This window comes from Condylura cristata, unplaced genomic scaffold (genome assembly GCF_000260355.1).
Source record: "Condylura cristata isolate star-nosed mole 26May11 unplaced genomic scaffold, ConCri1.0 scaffold00048, whole genome shotgun sequence".
Lineage (NCBI taxonomy): Eukaryota > Metazoa > Chordata > Mammalia > Eulipotyphla > Talpidae > Condylura > Condylura cristata.
Window position 1 is genome coordinate 1103913 of NW_004567149.1, and position 5991 is coordinate 1109903.

At 65.0% G+C, this 5991-nt stretch overlaps 1 non-coding gene across 1 annotated transcript; it reads left to right on the forward strand.

Annotated features, from left to right (window-relative positions):
- Positions 1–1497: 1497 nt before the first annotated feature.
- Positions 1498–2908, forward strand: LOC101627747. Its single transcript, XR_001146186.1, has 2 exons — positions 1498–1576; positions 2716–2908. It is a non-coding gene; the product is annotated as an uncharacterized LOC101627747 (transcript).
- The last annotated feature ends 3083 nt before the right edge of the window (positions 2909–5991 follow it).

Consider the following 5991-nt stretch of genomic DNA (forward strand, 5'->3'; position numbering starts at 1 on the left):
CAGCTATCCTGCACACCCCCAGCTGTCCTGCTTCTGCTGACTTCCAGGCTGTTCCAGAACGTGCATCTTGGCCACGTGCGGGCCTTTGAGCCGGCGCCACACTGATTGAAGCCCTCGGGCCCTAGTGGGGCTGGGAGGCTGTTTGGTGCAGACCGAGGCCTCGCTGCTTGAGTCTGCTGTCTGCCCACTTTGTTTTAGATGCTTTAAAAGCACCATTTCCCCCCTACCATCCTACTATTGCTTTTTTACTTGAAATCTGTTTCATCTGATATTAATACAAAGTTGGAAATTTTAAGAAAATAAAGCAGTAGTGGCTGCTCCCTTTTCTTTCTTTTTAAAACAAAACTTCCCTGTTATGTTTTACGAGTATCTGTTTCCTCCCCATCCCCTGTGTCCCTTCTCCCTTCCTCCGTTCCTCCTCCTAACTCTCACTGCCTTGAATAGTTTCTGTAAATATTTTTCAGCTTGTCGGGATGTAAACATCCAGCTTTGGTTTATAACATTAGGACGTGCTTCACGGCACCTCTTTCTGCCTGTACTCGCCGCAACTCCTCTTTCCTCGTGATGTCTAGTATTCCACAGTGTGTTCAACTCCAGCCCTGCATTTCTTCCCTGGTTCCGGCGCCCTGCCGCAGGCCCAGCCTCCGTCACGCTTGGCTGGCAGGCGAGTGCAGCTGCGGGCCCTGGCTCAAGGCAGGAAGCCCTGGGTGCCTAGGGGCTGCCTCCCGCGGTCCCTGGGGGATCCGCCTGGACTCCGTGAGATCCGCATTCATTGTAGTCTTACTGCTTTTCATCTGAAGTAGGTTGGCCAAGCACATTGAGAAGTTTTTATTTTTGTTATTTGAATGCTGATGGCTGGTGGCTTTTTGCTGATAGGTCCTTGCTGACCCTGAGGAGCCCAGACGCCTGCCAAAGGCATGCAGTCTTGGGTCCTCTTGCTGACCTAGATGAGGCCAGGCTACCTGCCTGGACACCCTTTAGGGAAGTGGAGCCCCATGTCCTCTTGGTCTAGATGGTGGCCAGGCCATGCCACCTGCCTGGACACCCTCGAGGGGAATGGAGCTCTGTGTTCTCTTTGCTGACCTAGATGAGGCCAGGCTACCTGCCTGGACACCCTCGAGGGGAGTGGAGCCCCGTGTCCTCTTGCTGGCCTAGATGAAGTGATCAGGCCACTGCCTTTCCAGGCATGTGTGTCCTCTAGTGCAGAGTGATTCAGAACACTGGCGCTCGGTGCCGGCTGATTTCCTCTGCTGTCCTTCGCATCCTTCCTGTTTGTGATATTGCCCTGTGGCCCGCAGTGGCGTTTCCAAGGCTCATACGAGCCATTTGTGAAATTGCCCGCCTCTCCGCCGCCCCGCGCCATCGTGTGCTGGGGGCCGCCTCCTGCCCAGCACTGCTGGGGCTGTGCCTGACCTCTGGAGCTGCGCCGGGGCTCAGGAGTTGGGCTGACCGCCTCTGGCCTCACCTCCTGGTGCCTCACCTTCATTGTTTTTCTTTCAGGACCCTATCCCAGTGTCTACCTCCCTCCTCGGCAACACGTCCGACACCACCTCCACTGGCCTTGCCCAGCGCTTAGGTATGTGCCAGACCTGCCTGCCTCGTGGACCGCCAGAGCGGGGAGGGAGAAGGCGGTGCACCCGCAGCTGGCTGTGCAGGGCTCTGCTGACGCGTGGGGTCTCCTGGGGAGGGCGGTTGTGCCCACCGTCTCGGGGAGCAAGTGCCCAGGGCACCGCCATGAGTGTCCAGGCCGTGGGTGACGGCCCCTGGCGCCCAGGCGGAGTGCGTGACAGACGCGCGGGCCCGGCGCCTTCATGTGGCGAGGGTCAGCACTTGGGGAGCCGGGCGGGGCAGGTGTCTGTGGGGCGCAGGCGGCCCCTCCCGCGCCAGCACGTGTCCTGGCAGTACGCAGGCCTGCTGAGCCTGGTGGGCATTGGGCGAGAGGCCGGCTGGCCTGGTGTCCCTCTGGACCCTGAGGGCTGGGGAGTCCCGCTCTCCGCGCTTGGCTGAGGAGCCCCGACTCTGCGTCCTGACCTTGAGGCGCTCAGGTTGGGCTGTGTGACCCGAGTCAGTGGCCGCCCACCACACTCGTCCACGGCGCTGTCGTCGGCACGTTTCTCGGGGTTGTGGCCCCTGTGGTAACCCGCGGAGAGCTGGAGCAGAGCTGCGGCAGCAGGTGTCCGCCGCTGCCGAGGTCAGATGACCAGGGCAGGCCCCGCTGGCTGTGGGTGCAAGCTGGCGGCGCGTGCCCTGCCCCCCGCGAGAGACCAGGGCAGAGTCAGCTTTGTGGGCTCTGCAGCGCCCCGAGGAACGGGGCCACGGCCCTGGAACACTAGTGTCCGCTGAGCCTGGGGGCTGGGCCCTGCACTGGCAGCTGTGGCCGGTGGGGAGGGCGTGGCTGGAGGGGTCAGTACTGCCCAGGCTGCAGCCTCCCTCTGCTCACTGCGCCCCCTTTATTTAGCTCAGGTCACGGGCAGTGTGCGTGCAAGCGGGGGTGCGTGCGTCGCGGGCGGGGGGCTCTGGGCGAAGGGTTTGACCTCTGCCCCAGGAGGGTCATGACCACAGCTTCCGGGGCGCCCCGCCCCGCCAGCCTTTCCGGCCAGGGGTCGCGGGTTGTGTGGCTGGTCGGCTGGGCCACCTTGGAAGAGCTGCTCTTCGGAGACCACGAGGTGGGCCCACGGCCCCGCTGCGAAAGTCACTGTGCCTGTCCTCCGTCAGCCAGGAAGACCAACAAGCAGGTGTTCGTCAGCTACAACCTTCAGAACACAGACAGCACCTTCGCGCTGCTGGTGGAGAACAGGATCAAGGAGGAGATGGAGGCTTTCCCGGACAAGTTCTAGCTGTGGGAGAAGTGGGGGCTGTGGCCTGTGTTCCACCTACATTTAAATAAACGGATTGAGTTGCACCGTCACCAGGTCAGTGTGCTCCCAGTCTGTGTTTGGAGGGTTCATCTCACTCGCACCCCTTCTTCCCTCAGCGTGTGCGCGTGGTGGTGGCCCCGGGGATGAGGAGCAGCACGTGGGTGTTTCCTGGGGCTGCTTGGAGCCAGACAGGGTCCCAGCGGGGTAGGTTGGAGCAATAATCCCCCAGAGGCTTCCAGCAGCAGGACTGTGGCTGGCCCTGTCCCGCCCGCCCTCTGCTCACGGCGGAGGTCCTGGGACGCCTAGGAGGAAGTGCACAGGGCTTTGCAGCCCGCACTTCCCCAGGGTCAGCTGTGCTTCAGCAGCTTCACCACAGGCCCCAGGGCCGGCCTCGCCCTCCCTCTCCCTCTGCCTCCGCTGCGGGGGCAGTGAGTTCCGCCCCGAGCCGCTCAGCCCCCGCCCCCTGCCCTTTTCCAAAAGGGTCATGGGCCAGAGGCCGCTGGCCCTGGAGCCTGGACTTGTGTGGGGTCGCAGAGCTCCGCGCGTGGCTTAGTGCAGCCAGGGTTGTGTCGGCGCCGCTCTTGGGGTCCACCCGGCCCTTTGCTCCCGAGCGCGGCGGGCTGTGCACACTGAGCAGCGACAGAAGCCCCTGGCGCTCCCGGCCTGGGGACGCCGGTGGCGGGGCCGGGGCCGGGGCTCAGGACAGGCTCTCTGCAGACGGGCCCTGCTCCCGCCGAGGCCTCACCAGCGTCGAGGTGGCGTGGAAAGCCCAGCGGGCGCCCTGTGGGAGAGGAAGTCACACAAAACCAGGACGACGGAGAGAGGAGTTTGGTATAAATACTTTATTAAAGAAATATCGTTTTCTTGTTAAAAAATACGACATTAGGGCTCGGGGTACCAGTCATTCCTCACAGTCACAGTGTAAGAGAATCGGCCTCGACCTCTCTAGGGACCCGCCGCCGGGGCAGCAGGACGCCAGAGCGCGGGAGGGCAGACTCCGAGGCTGACCGGCGGCCCCCGTCCCGGGCCCGCCTGCTGCAGGACGGGCGCCCAGGCGGAGCGGCCACCCACTGCCCCCGGAGAGCCGCACTCGGTCACGGGCGCTAAGGAGGGACGCAGGAGACCTGGATAACAGGTAGCGCTTTTATTACTGTAGTCATGGTCGTGAAATGCCCTTCTTGGGTACCATCAGATGAGGTAGGGAAGACATTCCAGAGGAAACTCGTTAATGGGGCGACATGTTTATTTCTGTACAGTTACATACAAATCTTCCCCGAAGGTACAACAGGTGTGACATCATGCAGACGCGTAGCTGGGAACGACACGGGGCCCGAGGAGGCTTGTGCTGGGGGCAGGCGCCCGCAGGCCCCGGGCGCGCCGGGGTCACTCGCGGGAGGGGCTGGGGCGGCCCCACAGACAGGACGCGGGGTGCTGCTTCTCCAGGACACACACTCAAGCGGGGCACCCTTGAGACGGACGGGCACGCGCGGCGGGCGAAGCCACCGTCCGGGCTGGCTCCGCCGTGGTGCCCGCCGCCCTCCCAAGGCCCGCTCTGCCCTCTGCTCGGCCGGCCCGACTCCCCGGCCCCTCTCCCTCCCGCGAGCAGTGACCCCTGTTGGAATCAAACCCTCAGTGCCGTTCCGTTGTCTCAGGGCTCATGTTGGGTTGGGGTTAATAGACGTCTGGGAGAGAACAGGAGGAGGCCTCCCGCCCTGCACGCAGGAGTGGGGGTGGGGGCGGCCAGCGGCCAGAGCCGGGCCTGGACGGCAGGTGCCCGAGAAGCTGCCCAGAGCCAGCCAGCCCGCGGGCAGGAGGGAGGGGCCGGCAGGCTTCTCGGGGCTCGGCCCTCAGGGCAGCTTACTGCTTTGGCTTCGTTTAGGGAAGGTGCTCAGCGGCGGGAGACCCGCAGCCGCGCCCGTCCGAGGCTGCTGGACGCCAAGCCGGGGCGGCCACACCAGGAGGCTGGCGGAAGAGCCCGGCCCGCTCGTCCCGCTCCCCGGGGACGGGACAGGGTGCCCCGACTGCCGCGCTCCTGCTGTCATTCAGGATGGAGACCACAGGGCCGCACCTGCACCCGCCCCCGGAGTCTGCGGACCAGGGCACTCACGGCCTCCGGTGGCGCGGGGCGGCCGGCGCCAGGTGCAGGTGCACACCGCGCAGGTGTGCGCCCGGGCCTCGCTGGCTTCTGCACCCTGCCCACCTGCCGGACGGCCTGGCCTCTGCGTGTCACGTCCTGGACTCAGTGGGCTTGCGGCCAGGTAGCTTTGTAGTAAGTACTCTAAAAAAGGCAGAAGGTAGTAGTAGTTCACAAGTTTGGCACGCAAGGACTGCAGGGGCGGAGAAAGAAAGGCCTTTCGCATGGCGGTGAACGCGGACTTGGGAGACAGAACAGAGGCCCCTGACAGCCGACGAGGCGGCGAGACGAGCGGGGAGCGGGAAGACTGGCGAGGTGCTCCGGCAGCCGCCGGGGTGGGCTCCCCCCAGCAGACACAGCCCGCGCCCCGCAGGCGCCCAGGTCCGCCGGCTTCGGAGGGTGAGTGGAGACAGTGAGGGGCAGGCGGGGGACGCTGGACCGGGGAGCGGGGAGTGCAGTTGACCCCACTCTGGCCCTTCGTCTCCTAGCGACTGTCAGTGGAGGAGACCAAGCGGCTTCCGGAGGCGAGAGGCCACCGCCGCGGCAGACGCCAGTGGCGAGCGCGAGGTGGGCACGTCTGGGAAGGACCCAGGCCGTCCCGAACCCCAGGGGTCCGCGGTGCTCCAGGGGCAGCCCTCGGACAGGCGCACGCCCCGACCCGGGAGGTGAGAGGGGCCTCTGTCACCTGGGCGGGAGCACGCAGCCCTTGGTGCCGGGAGGGGCTGGACTTTGGTGAGTTATTGCTTCTCTCCACTGGTCGTGGTGCTTTAAGAGGCTGACGCCAGTGGACTCACCTGGAGACCACCCGGCCTTGCGCCCGCCTGCTGGCAGGGGCAGGGGCAGGCGGGGCGGGCTCCTGCGGGGTCCGGGCTCTGAGCAGCAGCGAGTGGCGCTCGTCGGGCTGGTGATTTCTACGTGGTGTGTGCTTGAGATGGGGGCCGGGCGCGGGCAGGCGCCCCTGGGGGGCTGCGGCTGCCCTTGCTGCCCACTTCAGCGGTG